This window comes from Carcharhinus amblyrhynchos, chromosome 12 (genome assembly GCF_965287045.1).
Source record: "Carcharhinus amblyrhynchos chromosome 12, sCarAmb.v2.hapA, whole genome shotgun sequence".
Classification (NCBI taxonomy): domain Eukaryota; kingdom Metazoa; phylum Chordata; class Chondrichthyes; order Carcharhiniformes; family Carcharhinidae; genus Carcharhinus; species Carcharhinus amblyrhynchos.
In genome coordinates, this window is record NC_137335.1 from 15,368,806 (window position 1) to 15,383,914 (window position 15,109).

Sequence of the window (15,109 nt, forward strand, 5' to 3'; positions counted from 1 at the left end):
GAATCCAGTGACTTGGACATCAATGCAAATAATCTTGAAATAATCACTATAGACCCGCAGGATATCTGGTTTAAAGAATCATCTAGTGTCCAGATGCCAGGTAATAAGAGTAAATATTCAGAAGTCTGTTCAGTCAACACTACAAAAGCAGCCATGCAGCGGTGTGTGACCAGCCCCGAGCTGCTAAAATCAGCAACTCCAGCCACCTGCTCTCTGGAACACTAACTGCTTCCTCTCATTTCTGTAATCTCTCAACAAAAACAAAAAAAAAGCAAGATTGAAGCAAAGAGTTCAATTTCTAAAGTTTCCTCAGGGATTCTGCCTGTTGTCCACTAAAACCTTGGTGGAGAAATGGGAACTTTGCCAGATTTGGAATTGATAATTGAAAGAACTACAGCGCCATAATCAATCACAGAATGTGTAACAACTCCAATGCTTTTTGCATCTGTGTTCCCACTGACAGGAGTCCATTACACAGTTAGTGTATCACAGATGAATGTTCACATGGCTGGTCTGAAAATCATAGGCTCTAGCCTCATGGAGACACTTTTCCCTGATTTTAATATCCCAGCAACAAATGGGAAGAACCATTGCTTCACTGCTGTCATTGTTGCCTTGAGATCTGCTCCTAAATAAGGAGGGCTTTGGCTAGAGTATGCACTAATGAAGCTACGTCATTTCCACATGCAATTCATCCAAGTCTTTCCTGTAAATGTGTCAGAAGTAGGCAAGACCAGGGTGTAAGACAGACAAGAACATAAGAACATAAGAAATAGGAGCAGGAGTAGGCCAACTAGCCCTTCGAGCCTGCCCCGCCATTCAATAAGATCATGGCTGATCTGTCGTGGCTCAGTTCCACATTCCCGCCCTCTCCCCATAACCCAAAGGCTTTGGAAATCTGAAGTACAAAGGGGCCTGGGAGTCCTGGTTCAAGATTCTCTTAAGGTTAGCATGCAGGTTCAGTTGGCAGTTAGGAAGGCAAATTCAATGTTAGCATTCATTTCTAGAGGGCTAGAATACAAGAGCAGGGTTGCACTGCTGAGGCTGTATAAGGCTCTAGTCGGACCCCATTTGGAATATTGTGAACAGTTTTGAGCCCCATACCTGAGGAAGGATGTGCTGGCCTTGGACATTGTCCAGAGGAGGTTCACAAGAATGTTCCCAGGAATGAAGGGTTTCTCATATGAGAAGCAGCTGAGGAGTCTGTGCCTATATTCGATGGAGTTTAAAAGGATGAGGGGGGATGTAATTGAAACTTACAGAATACTGAAAGGCCTACATAGAGTGGACATGGAGAGGATGTTTCTATTAGTGGGAGAGACTAGAATTCCAGGGCACAACCTCAGAGTGAAGGGATGGTCCTTTAAAACAGATGAGGAGGAATTTCTTCAGCCAGAGGTTTTGAATCTGAAACTTGTCACAGAGGGCTATGGAGGCCAGGCCATTGAGTGTCTTTAAGATAGAGATAGATAGATTATTTATTAATAAGGGGATCAAGGGTTAGGAGAGAAGGCAGGAGAATGGGGATGAGAATTATAGAAGCCATGATTGAATGGCTGAGTGGACTCAATGGGCCAAAAGGCCTAATTCTGCTCCTATTTCTTATGGTCTTATATAATAGATGCAGCTGTATACATTTAGTTTGCAGAATTGCCCTAATTCCAATAAGGACCTCACAATGCACACTCAAACATGTTCATGAGTTTGACCAAGCTTTTTCAGTCAATTCCAAAATAATAAATCCTTAACTAATTATTGCAAACGTGAGCAATAAAGGTTACCACTAAAATATGTACCCAGTGTCATGACAGATAGGCATGCCATGTGCAAACGTTCGAAAATGTTTACAAAAATTTTCCACAGAAAGGATTTGGGGGGGAAAATGTTATATTTAAATAAGTTTTAAAGCAAAGTCTATTCATATAAGATTTTTGAAATTCACTGAGGTGAAAGATAGTTAATAGGTTTAGAAGTTGTTTCCTCAAAAGTTAGAAACAATCTGCAACTTGTTCTTTTGCCTCACGCCTATTGTGTTGAGAATTGTCTGGTCTTAAGTATTCATCAGAGGATTCTCTCTTGAATCGTGAACTGCAGGAGGTTAATGAAAAAACAGGGGTAAGATTTTCATCTAGAAAGCTGCAATACAGGTAGTATTGAGGAAGCAGGGGGGCTGCAGAAGGACTTGCACAGGTTAGGAGAGTGGGCAAAGAAGTGGCAGATGGAATACAATGTGGAAAAGTGTGAGGTTACGCACTTTGGAAGGAGAAATGGAGGCATTAATGGGGAAATGCTTAGGAATCAGAAGCACAAAGGAACTTAGGAGTCTTTGTTCAAGATTCTCTTAAGGTTAACGTGCAGGTTCAGTCGGCAGTTAGGAAGGCAGATGCAATGTTAGCATTCATGTCAAGAGGGCTGGAATACAAGAGCAGGGATATACTTCTGAGGCGGTATAAGGGTCTGGTCAGACCCCATTTGGAGTATTGTGAGCAGTTTTGGGATCCGTATTTAAGGAAAGATGTGCTGACCTTGGAAAAGGTCCAGAGGAGGTTCACAAGAATGATCCCTGGAACAAAGAGCTTGTCGTATGAGGAACAGTTGAGAACTCTGGATCTGTACTCGTTGGAATTTAGAAGCATGAGGGAGGACCTTATTGAAACTTACAGGATACTACGAGATTTGGATAGAGTGGATGTAGAGAGGATGTTTCCACTAGTAGGAAAAGCTAGAACCAAGGGCACAACCTCAGGCTAAAGGGATGATCCTTTAAAACAGAGACAAGGAGGATTTTTTTCAGCCAGAGAGTGGTGAATCTGTGGAACTCTGCCGCAGAAGGCTGTGGAGGCCAGGTCATTGAGTGTATTTAAGACAGAGATAGATAGGTTATTGATTAATAAGGGGACCAGAGATTATGGGGAAAAGGCAGGAGAATGGGAATGAGAAAAGTATCAGCTCTGATTGAATGGCAGAGCAGACTTGATGGGCCAAGTGGCCTAATTCCGTTCCTGTGTCTTATGGTCTGAAGAACAACCTTTTGCCACTCTGATGTTAGGAAGCAGGATGGTAGAAGTACTTTGTTTAAACGAAGCAAATGGCTTGTAAGTGTAAGTGTATTTTGTATTACTGTGCAAATACTATGAACGGTTGATTGACACCTTTAAAAAGTTGTAAACTGAGCCTTTTGTTCAAAGGATCTTTTCAAACTCTCTGCTTATTCAGTTTCAGAATTATTTCAAAGATTTGTCAGATTTGCCAGTGGCTTATTGGTTCTGTACGTGGTGGATACCGGAAGTGTGAGCTGATGTGTGTAACCAATGTTCCACTAAGTAGGCGGGTAGTCAAGCTTTGACATTCAATTGCATCACCAAGGCTGACTCTCCCACACGCAACATCCTGAGGTGACCATTGACCAAAAACTAAATTAGGCTAGCCATATAAATACTGCTAATAGCAGGTGAGAGGCCAGGAATTCTGCAGCGGATAACTCACTAACTCATCAGATTGGCTCACCAAATCCCATCAACAAGGTACACATCAGGAGTGTGATGGAATGGTCTACATTTGCCTGGATGGGTGCAGCTCCAACAACGCTGAAGAAACTCAACAGCATTCAGGACAAGCAGCCTGTTTGATTGGCACCCTATCCACAACTTTCCTCCCTCTTCCAACGATGCACAATGGCAGCAGTGTATACATACCATCTACAAGATGCACTGCAACAATTCAGCAAAGATCCTCAGGCCACACCTTCTAAACCTGGGACCACTACCATCTAGAAGGAGAAGGGGAGCCGTTGCATGGGAACACCACCACTTGGAAGTTCCACTCCAAGCCATACTTGCAAATATACCACTGGTCCTTCACTGTGGCTGGATCAAAATCCTGGAACCCCCTCGCTGACAGCACTGTGGGTGTACTTACACCACGTGGACTGCAGATGTTCAAGAAGGCAGCTCACCACCATCTTCTCAATGGAAGTTAGGGATGGGCCATAAATATTGGCCAACCAGCAATGCTCACATCCCATGAACGAATTTTTAAAAATCTTCGCCACGCACATACCTCTGTTACAGCCTTGGGTAAGCTTCCAGAGGTGGTGGGCTGATTCCACCCCTTGCTCCTGGTATGAAATCAAGCCCTAATCACCCCCCAATGCTGGTATGCCCCCCACCTGTCCCATGGGCATTGCCACCCACTCCCCTCACCACCCCCCCCCCCAGCTGATCAATCACATCAGTGGAGTTCCCCCCCTTCACCCCCCTCTGCAGAGTTCCCTCCCTCCCCAATCACCCTCCCCTGTGGAATGGACCTTCCCTCCCCTCCCTTGTTATCAACTCCACGCCACTCAGGCTCTTCCCCCCCTCAGGCCCCAATCCTTGGCACACCCCATCACAGTTATGGTGTCAGGTGGGCAGTGCCAGGGCCAGTTACAGGGTGCCCAACATGCACTGCCAGGGTGTCAGTTGGCAGTGATAGGGTGCCAAGCAGACACTAGTAGGCTGGCAGTGCCCCATGGGTATTGCCCGGCCATGCTCCCGACCACCTGGGGCCTCCGATCCCCTCAATGAGGCCATCACATCTGGTTCGTGATGGAGACTAGCTGTCATTCTCGTTGATGAGAAGCTCGATCTGTGAGCAGGTAGGTTCAAGTAAGCCAGGACAATAGCATCCAGGAGTCACTAATGACATGCAAATGATGTCATTAATATTGAAAGGCACAAAGCCAATTTTGCTGGCAAATCAGAACCAGTACGATCGGGGATGTGAGAAACTAGTTGCATTTCTCACTTTTCCCACCTCTCAGCCGATCGTACCACCTCACCTCACTGAAAGTTGGGCAGAATAAGATCATAAGATCTCACCAATATTTCTATTGTAATAACACTATAGTATACACTCAGATTCTCCTGTGCATGCTTTCTGATACAACTGCTTCATCTCTGCATCTCCCTGTTGTAATTCTGCCAACTTTCCTGAACTAAAGATATCTGCTTCATCCTCCGCCTGTTCTTGTTCTTTGTCAACCACCTGGTCAAAGATTGTTTCTGAAAACTGAACCTCAACCTCCTTATCTTTATTCCTTGATTTCTCCTTCTCCTGCCTCAACCTGTAGCTTTGCGATCTTAGTTGTTTGATTTTCCACTGGCTTTTTAACTAAAGTGGGTATCACTTCCACGTGTGATCCTGCTATATCATTACCAAGGATAAACCGTACCACTCTAAAAGGTAATTTCTCTATTATTCCTACCATCACCACTACTTTGTACCAGACTCGCCAACCTTATCTTATATAGTAAAACACTACTCTCTTCACCTTTAATTCCACATATCATCACCTTTTCTGGTAATACTCCTTCCAAACTACATATCTCCTCATCTCTCACCAGAAAGTTTCTCAAATATTCTATTTCCCTTCATCTACTCTTTATCTACTCCTTCTTGTACACATGAGTAAATCTTACCCACACAAATAAGTCTTTAAAAAGACCTGACACTTGCTTATTAACAAACCCCTGAACAGGCTGCACATGAAATCAGTAATTATCGTGCTGTCCCAAAATCTGAGCTGCATTCCCTCCAGGCATACCGACTGCCTGCAGCTTAAAGCTGAATTTTTAAACATGTTCCTCAAACACAAAATAATTATTTCCATATCAATTGCAGTACCATCATCACAGTAGACACACTGATGATATGGGCAGTCTTGGGCATTCCACACGCTCCTGTAGTTAGAGTCCTGATATCTGCAGGAAAATCAAACCTGCTGAGCAGACAGCACTGCTGAGATTGCAGAGAAGCCAGCACAGGAAGAGAAAGGCTGGAAGCATTAGAAAATACAACTTGCTGAAGAGTTTGTAAATGAGAATTTATAAGAATAGTCCCTGGAATTGCATTGAATACGTAGCTGAAAGACAAATCATTGGCTCCACCATATTTTTGTTGGTATCTATACTCCATGTGAGTTATCTCCTATTCACCTCAATTCAGCCTTTCAGCATATCTTTTTATTCCCCTATCTCTCGGGTAATTGTATAGTTTGCTGTCAAAAACATATGAGTTATTTGCCTTAACCACTTCCTCTAACAACATGTTTCACATTCTAACCATTTTCTGAGTAAAGAAATTTCTTTGTATTTCCCTTTTACATTTATCAATCATAGAATTCCTACAGTACAGAAGGAGGCCATTTGGCCTATCGAGTCTGCACCGACCACAATCCCACGAAGGCCTTATCCCCATAACCCTATGAATTTACCCTACTTAGTCTCCCCTACATTAAGGGGCAATTTAGAATGGCCAAACCACCTAACCCACACATCTTTGGACTTTGGGAGGAAACCAGAGTACCTGGAGGAAACCCACACAGACATGGGGAGAATGTGCAAACTACACCCAAGCCAGGAATTGAGCCTGGGTCTCTGGCGCTATGAAGCAGCAGTGCTAACCATCATACCACCATGCCTTATGTTGTATTTATGCCCCTAGTTTGGGATTCTCCCACAAGGTGAACCATCCACGGTGGCACCGTAGCACAGTGGTTAGCATTGCTGCCTCACAATGCCAGGGACTCGGGTTCAATTCCCGGCTTAGGTCACTGTCTGTGCAGAGTTTGCACATTCTGCCTGTGTCTATGAGGGGTTCCTCCAGGTGCTCGGGTTTCCTCCCACAGTCCAAAGATGAGCGGGTTAGGTGGATTGGCCATGCTAAATTGCCCCTTAGTGTCAAGGGGATGAGCTAAGGTGAATAAGGGTTATGGGGATAGGGCCTGTGGGTGGGATTATGGGTGGTGCAGACACTATGGGCTGAATGGCCTCCTTCTGCACTGTAGGATTCTATGATCCTTTTTACATCTACACTGTCCAATCCGCAAATGATTTTCAAGACTTTGATGAGTTTATCTCTAAGTCATAGAGTCACAGAGGTTTACAGCATGGAAGCAGGCCCTTTGGCCCAACTTGTCCATGCCACCCCTTTGTTTAACCCCTAAGCTAGTCCTAATTGCCTGCATTTGGCCCATATCCCTCTATTCTCATCTTAACCATGTAACTGCCTAAACAATTTTTAAAAGACATATTTGTACCTGCCCCAACTACTACCTCTGGCAGTTTGTTCCAGACACTTACCATCCTCTGTGAAAAAAATTGCCCCTCTGGATCCTTTTTGTATCTCTCCCCTTTTACTTTAACCCTATGTCCTTTAATTGGACTCCCCTATCTTTGGGAAAAGATATTGAGTATCCAGCTGATTTATGCCCCTCATTATTCTATAGACTTCTATAAGACCACCACTAAGCCTCCTACATCCCAGAGGAAAAAGTCCCAGTTTATCCAGCCTCTCCTTATAACTCAAACCATAAAGTCCTGGTAGCATCCTAGTAAGTCTTTTCTGCACTCTTTCTAGTTTAATAATATCCTTTCTATAATAAGGTGACCAGAACTGTACACAGTATTCCAAGTGTCTTGTACAACTTCGACAAGACGTCCCAATTCTTGTATTCAGTGTTCTGACCAATGAAACCAAACATGTCGATTGCCTTCTTCTTTACTCTGTCCACCTGTGACTCCACTTTCAAGAAGCTATGAACCTGTATCTCTAGATCTCTTTGTTCTATAACTCTCCCTAACACCTTACCATTAACTGAGTAAATCCTGCCCTGGTTCAATCTACCAAAATGCATCACCTCACATTTATCTAAATTAAACCCATCTGACATTCGTCATCCCACTGGCCCAATTGATCGAGATCGCATTGTAATCCTAGGTAGTCTTCTTCACTGTCTACTATGCCACCAATCTTGGTGTCATCTGCAAACTTACTAACCATGCCTACTAAATTCTCATCCAAATCATTAATATAAATGACAAACAACAGTGGACCCAGCACCTATCCCTGAGGCACATTGCTGGTCACAGGCCTCCAATTTGAAAAACAATCCTCTACAACCACTCTCTTTTGTCATCAAGCCAATTTTGTATCCATTTGGCTACCTCACCCTGGATCCCATGAGATTTAACCTTATGCTACAACCTACCATGTGGTATCTTGTCAAAGACATTGCTAAAATCCATGCAGACAACATCAACTGCACTGCCCTGTTTACTTCCTTCATTAGCTCTTCAAAAAACTCAATCAAATTTGTGAGACATGATTTTCCATTCACAAAACCATGCTGACTGAACCTAATTAGTCCTTGCGTCTCTAAATGCCTGTAGATCCTCTCTCTCAAAATACATTCCAACAACTTACCCACCACAGATGTGGGGCTCATCAGCCTGTAGTTCCTAGTCTTTTCCCTGCAGCCCTTTTTAAACAAAGGCACAACATTTGCCACCCTACAATCTTCAGGCGCCTCACCTGTGACTATCGATGATTCAAATATCTCTGCTAGGGGACCCACAATTTCCTTGCTCGCCTGGGATGCACTTCATCAGGTTCCAGGGATTAAACATCTTGATGAACTTTAAGACTTCCAGCACCCCCTTCTTTGTTATATGTAGACTCCTCAAAACATCACTATTTATTTCTCCAAGTTCCTTAATTTCCATGCTTTCCTCAACAGTGAATACTGATGAGAAATATTCATTTAAGATTTCCCCCATCTCTTGTGGATCCACAGATAGATGACCTCGTTGATCCTAATCAAGAAGAAGAAGGAGGCACATGACATGCATAGGCACTGGCAGAGTTAAGAGAGAAATCAGGAGGGCAAAAATGGGACATGAGATTGTTTTGGCAGATAAGCAAAAGGAGAATCCAAAGAGCTTCTACAAATACATAAAGGGCAAAAGAGTAATTAAGGAGACAGTACAACCTTTAAGAGGTCCTACTTGCTTTCCCTGCTTGACAGGTGTTTCCCTACTATTTGAAAGATATTTACCTGTTTAGCAAGTCACTCATCTTCAGATCTACTTCACTACTCCCAGCCTTCTCCATTGCATGCAGCAGCTCCACTGTCCATTTCTGCTCAGGACTAGTAGTAGAAGGCACACCACCACCAATAGCAGCAGCAGGACTATTCTCCCCAACCACGTGCCCCTCCACAAATCAGGTGGTTTGAACACCGAGATACAGTTAGAAGGAGATAAGAGCCCCTCCCCCATTCCCCAAGGGTCTGGAAGCAGAGAGGATCAGCCCTCTCACCATGTCTGAGCGCCATGACTTGGGAGTCTCAAGTCTCATAGCAATTTATTATTGGCATCTATATCCGTCCTGGAACAAGACTCCCTTCCCAGTGAAGCAAGAGGCATACAGTGCCATTGGCCAACAAGGTGCCTGTCACAGGAAAATTAATCCCACCATCTCTCTGGGGCCTCTGCCTGTCAGGACTTTGTACATACGAATCAGGAGCAGAAGTAGGCCACTCAGCCTCTCAAATCTGATCAATAAGATCATGGCTGATCTAATATTAATCTCAATTCCACATTCCTGCAATCATTCGTGCCATCCCTTGATAACCTTTCATCCACTTGCTTATCTATCTACTTCTATCTTAAAGATATTCAAAGACTGTGCCTCAACCACCTTTTGAGGGAGTGAGCTCCAAAGACTCACAACCTTCTGAGAAAAAGAAAATTTCCTAATCTCTGTCTTAAAATAGGTAATACATTTTTAAATAGCGACCCCTAGTTCAAAATTCTTCCACATGAGAAAACTTCTTTTCCACCTTCATCTTGTCAAGTCTCCTCAGAATTGTACATTTTTCTAATCAAGATGCCTCTTACTCTTCTAAACTCCAGTACATACAAGCTTAGCCTGTCTGGTAAGCCTGAAGACATCCCACCCATTCCAATCACTAATCCAGTAAACTGTCTCTAAATTGCATCCAACACATTTACATCATTCCTAAAATAAGTAGACAATACTATAAACAGGACTTCTGATGTAGCCCCATCAATACCTCTGTACAACAGAAGCATGACATCTCTACTCTTATATTCAATTCAGTTCCCTTCACAATAAGTGATAGCTTTCTTGTGATTCATGCATTAGGACAGCCCAATTTCTCTGCATCTCAGAGCTCTGCAATCTCTTGACCATTAAAATAATATGCTTTTTTAAAATCATCCTGCCAAAATTGACAACTTCATATTTTCCCACTTTATTCTTTGTCAGATTTTTGTACACTCACCTAACTTATCTATACCCTTTTATACTCCTTATATCCTATTCACAATTTACTTTCCTAGATATCGTTGTGTCATCAGCACATTTAGCAACCATACCATATGTCCCTTCATCCAAATCATTTATATAAATTGTAAAGAGTTGAAGCCCCAGCACTGATTCCTGTGACATATCAGTCGTCACATCCTGCCAACCAGAAAAAGGCCCATTTATTCCTATACTCTGTTTCCTGTTAGCTAGTCAATATTTCAATAGTTAGCTATCTTTAATAGCATCTTCCACAGCATCTTTAGTAATAGCATCTAAAGTTTTCCCTAATGGAGATGTTAAGCTAACTGGCCTATAGTTTCCTGACTTTTGTCTCTCCCTTTTTGAATAAGGGCATTACGTTCACTATTTTCCAGTTTAAAGGAACCTTTTTGCAGCATTGTACATTTCTTCTTTCAATTTGATGCTATCCTCATGGAATATCAATCTTCTAAGGTCTTTCCTTTTAAATGGATTATATCTCTCTTGAAGCAATGATATTTCCTTAAATGTCTGTCACTGTTTTTCTTTCAACTTACCTATTCATCTATTTATCCATTCCACTTTAGCTAACTTTGCCTTCATACCTGTGTAATTGCCCCCAACACTATGGTGCCATGGTTAGTTTGTTCATCCGCACTACAGTCCCTGCTGTTAAAGGTTAAACCTGTTGGACGATTGCAAGGACTGGGCTCTGCACTGCTACTTCTGGATCCTCATACTTGCACCACTCACAGTTACACCCTCCTCTCCCTGAACATGGATCAAATCTGAAGTCCCTAATCTAAGGGATGTGACAGCCCCCTGGAACAAAGTGAGCAGGTAAATCTATCCCTCCCTGTGTTCAATCCTAGGCTTTAGAAAGGACAGTAAGGCTTCAGAGAGGATGCAAATGAAATTCATCTGAATGTTACCATTCTTGTCTACTTACACCACAAGACACTTGTTCCATTTTTGTCAGCCAGATTCCAGAATCTGTTTTTTATGTATTACATCAGGTTTACAGCACAGAAACAAGCCTTTCTGCCCAACAGGTCTACACCAGTGTTTATGATCCACATGGATGAAGGACTTCAGTTCATATTGAAACATCAGAGAAGCTAGATTCTTCTCAACGCAGAGAAGATTAAGAGGAAATTTAAAAGAGGTTTTCAAAATTATGATGGGTAAGTAAGGAATAACCATTCATGATGGAAATCTATTGGGAATACAATATAGATGTAACCTAAATGTTGCATTTTTCTTAAATGCTGTTGCCAAATTTCCAACATTCACCAGTGTTGACTCCTCATTAGGGTATTTTTCCACCTGTATCCTCTAGTATTTTGCTGGTGACTATACATTTATGAGACTTGACACTGAATATTTAATCTCAGATGGAACATCAGTCTTTATTATGTCCCTCACCTGTAGTCCACTTGGAGCTTCACTAGTGTTCACTGGTGGTATTCAGAAGCCAGAACCATGACCAATATTTCCCTCCCTAATCAAGGATAAAATAAGGACCCCTACTGTCCAGTAGTTTGAGGCTAACTCATCATTCCCTATATTGCTATGATTAGCCATTTCAACAAAGTCTGGGAACTGAACCTGGAACCTTTCCAGAATGTATATCTAATTTTTAAAAATTCCTATGGTGTACATTTTCTCCTTCTGCGGTCCACAATTGTGATGCTCACATTCTTGGCTTTGCACAACGCCCCTACTTCCATCCCCTGCCAGAACCACACAGTGGAAGTTCTCAGTCATCTCCCAATTCTGGGCTGAAATACCCAGAGTTAGCAGCAATGCTTGGAAAACCAAATTTGCCAGCTGCTAAGTTGGCACAAATGATGATCAAATGAGAGAAATACAGATCATTGTGCTATTTCTGTTTTCTAACAGAACAATATATCACATGAGAAGGATTATGACCATTCAACCCTCATCATATGAATAATAATGATCTGTTTTTTATATTGATGTAGTTGTGTTTTTTAGTAACAACATTTAAAAGTTTATTTATTAGTGTCACAAGTATGCTTATGTTAACACTGCAATGAAGTTACTGTGAAAATCCCCCAGTCGCCGCACCTGTTCGGGTACACTGAGGGAGAAATTAGCATGGCCGATGCATCTAACCAGCAAGTCTTTCAGACTGTGGGAGGAAACCGGAGCAATTGGAAGAAACCCACATAGACACGGGGAGAATGTGCAGACTCCGCAAAGTCAGTGACCCAACCCGGGGCTCTGGTGCTGTGAGGCAGCAGTGCTAACTTTTAGGAATGGGTTAACAGACCTCCCAATTAAGTCCTAATTTGATATCAACTATTCAATAGAAGTTACTGATATATAAAGGGGCTACAGGTACACTAGGTGTTGATGGAGAATTGTATTCGGAGTTGGATCAAAGAAATAAAGGTAGTTTAAGAAGAAGCAGAACTTGTGCCTCCTTTACTGAACTGTAGCCTAGAGGCTCAAACACTAACCACTGTCCAAGAAGAGTATTAAAAGCTGAAAATTGTGAAACTTAAATGACAAAAGAAAATTGGTGGAAATGTACAAGACTGAGCACCCAAAAAGGGTTCTGGTAGGGATTTTTTGTCAAAACTAGTTCACGGTGGACCATAGTATTTCCAGTTTAGCAAGAACGTCAATCTGTTTCACTGAGCTACATTCCATGTATAAAGATGAGGTCATTGCCTCGGGAGAGTGTCAAAAACATTCCTCGTTTATGGAGTTTGTCGACTTACACCACAAGACACTTGTTTTTTCAGCCAGATTTCAAAATCTATTTTTTATGTATTACATCAGATTTACAATATAGAATCAAGCCTTTCTGCCCAACAGGCCTACACCAGTGTTTATGCTCCCCATGAATATCCTCAAATTCTACTTCATCCATCCTATCAACAAATCTTTCGATTTTTGTCCCTCATGTTCCTATCTAGCTTCATCTTAAGTACATCTGTCTTGTTCACTTTAACTATGTGGTGGCAAGTTCTAAACATTCTCTGGATGAATAAAGTTTTCCTAAATTCACAATTGGATTTATTATTGATTACCTTATTTATAAAATTTATTTATTAGACATAAGTAAGGCTTACGTTAACACTGCAATGAAATTCCCCTAGTCACCACAGTCTGACGCCTGTTCGGGTCAATGCATCTAACTAGCGCGTCTTTTCGAATGTAGGAGGAAACTCACACAGACACGGGGAGAATGTGCAGACTCCACACAGACAGTGACCCAAACCGGGAATCAAACCTGGGTCCCTGGCACTCTAAAGCAGCAATGCTAACCACTGTGGTGCTATGCCACTCTTTACTTATGATCTCCAGCTTGGGCTCCTCCACAAACTTCTTCACTGCATCTACTCTATTTAACTTCTTCGTAATCTTAATAATCTCCAACAGGTCACCCTCGGCCATTTTTTCCCTGTTCAGTCTTTCCTCATTGTTATAATCTCTCGGTTCTAGTATCATACTGTGAATTGTTTCTGTAAATATTTTACAGCTTGAAATGAGAGAATAGAAGATCCTAATAACATTGGAACCTGAATTTCTGAAAGGAGCTGCTGGTGAGAGAAGCTCTCCATCTGCAATGCAAATATACCCTAACATGTTTGCTAGGTGGAATAGACAAAAGAGTATATTTTCTGATTGAATTGAAAACCAATGAACAAAATTGTACAATCCCTAACTATGAGGTCCACCTCCATTGTGACCAGCTTTTTAGCACTACAGTTGCTTTTTAAGTCCAAAATGGCACCCATCGCCTACGCACACTCTTCCAGTGCTGGCCATGGCAGATGCCATTTTGGTGAGAGCGTTAACAAAAACTTCATAGATCAACAAAAATCCTATTTGATATGATCTAGCAGATAGTAATTGACATGCAAACCAAATCCCAAAGGGAAACTTGGGAAGCTTATCCTATTACAACATTTCTTTTTGTATGTTGACCATGAGAAGATATACATATTAATGTCTGAAGCCACAAATTCCAGCAACACTTTGAGGATTTTAAATATTAAATTAAAACATTTATTAACAAAATTTTTAAAAACTTAAACATACATGATTACATTTATACAGTTAAAATTTTCTTAGAAAACATTCCACTAAAGCTTTCTCACTTGGTTAGACTCACAAATAAATAACCCTTTAGGCCATAATCCCTTATAGATATTTAATCTACAAATATTCCAGTAATAATATCACAAGGCAAACCCATTGCTGCTAGAGGGAAGGTATGTCTCAGGTTTTCTCTCTCTCGCTCTCTCACTTTGCTATGGAAATTCAGGAAACTTAGAAAAGTCCATGTTTTTTCAGAAAAACGTGTCTCTTTGCAACAGGGAGGTGATGGCCTAGTGGTACTACAGAAACATAGAAACTAGAAATGGGAGTAGAACATTCGGTTCTTTGAGCCTGCTCCGCCATTCATTTTGATCAGGCTGATCATCACATTCAATATCCTGATCCCCCCTTCCCCCCAAATCCCTTCATCCCTTTAGCCCCAGGAGCTATATCTAATTTCTTCTTGAAATCAGATAATGTTTTGGCCTCAACTACATTCTATAGTAATGAATTCTACACATGCATCACCCTCTGAATGAAGAAATTTCTCCTCATTTCAGTTCTAAAAGGCCCTTATCCTCAAACTCTGACCCCTAATTCTGGACTCCCCCATCATTGGGAACATTCTTTCTGAATCTTCCATGATTAGAATTTTACAAGTTTCTATGAGATCCCCTCTCACTTTTCTAAACTCCAGTGAATATTATCCTAACCAACTTAGTCTCTTCTCATGTGACAGACCTGCCATCCCAGGAATCAGCCTAGTAAACCTTCACAGTACTCTCTCTATAGCAAGGACATCCTTCCTCAGATAAGGACACTAAAATTGCACACAGTACTCCAGGTGTGGCCTCACCAATACCCTATATAATTGTAGCAAAACATCCTTATCACTATACTC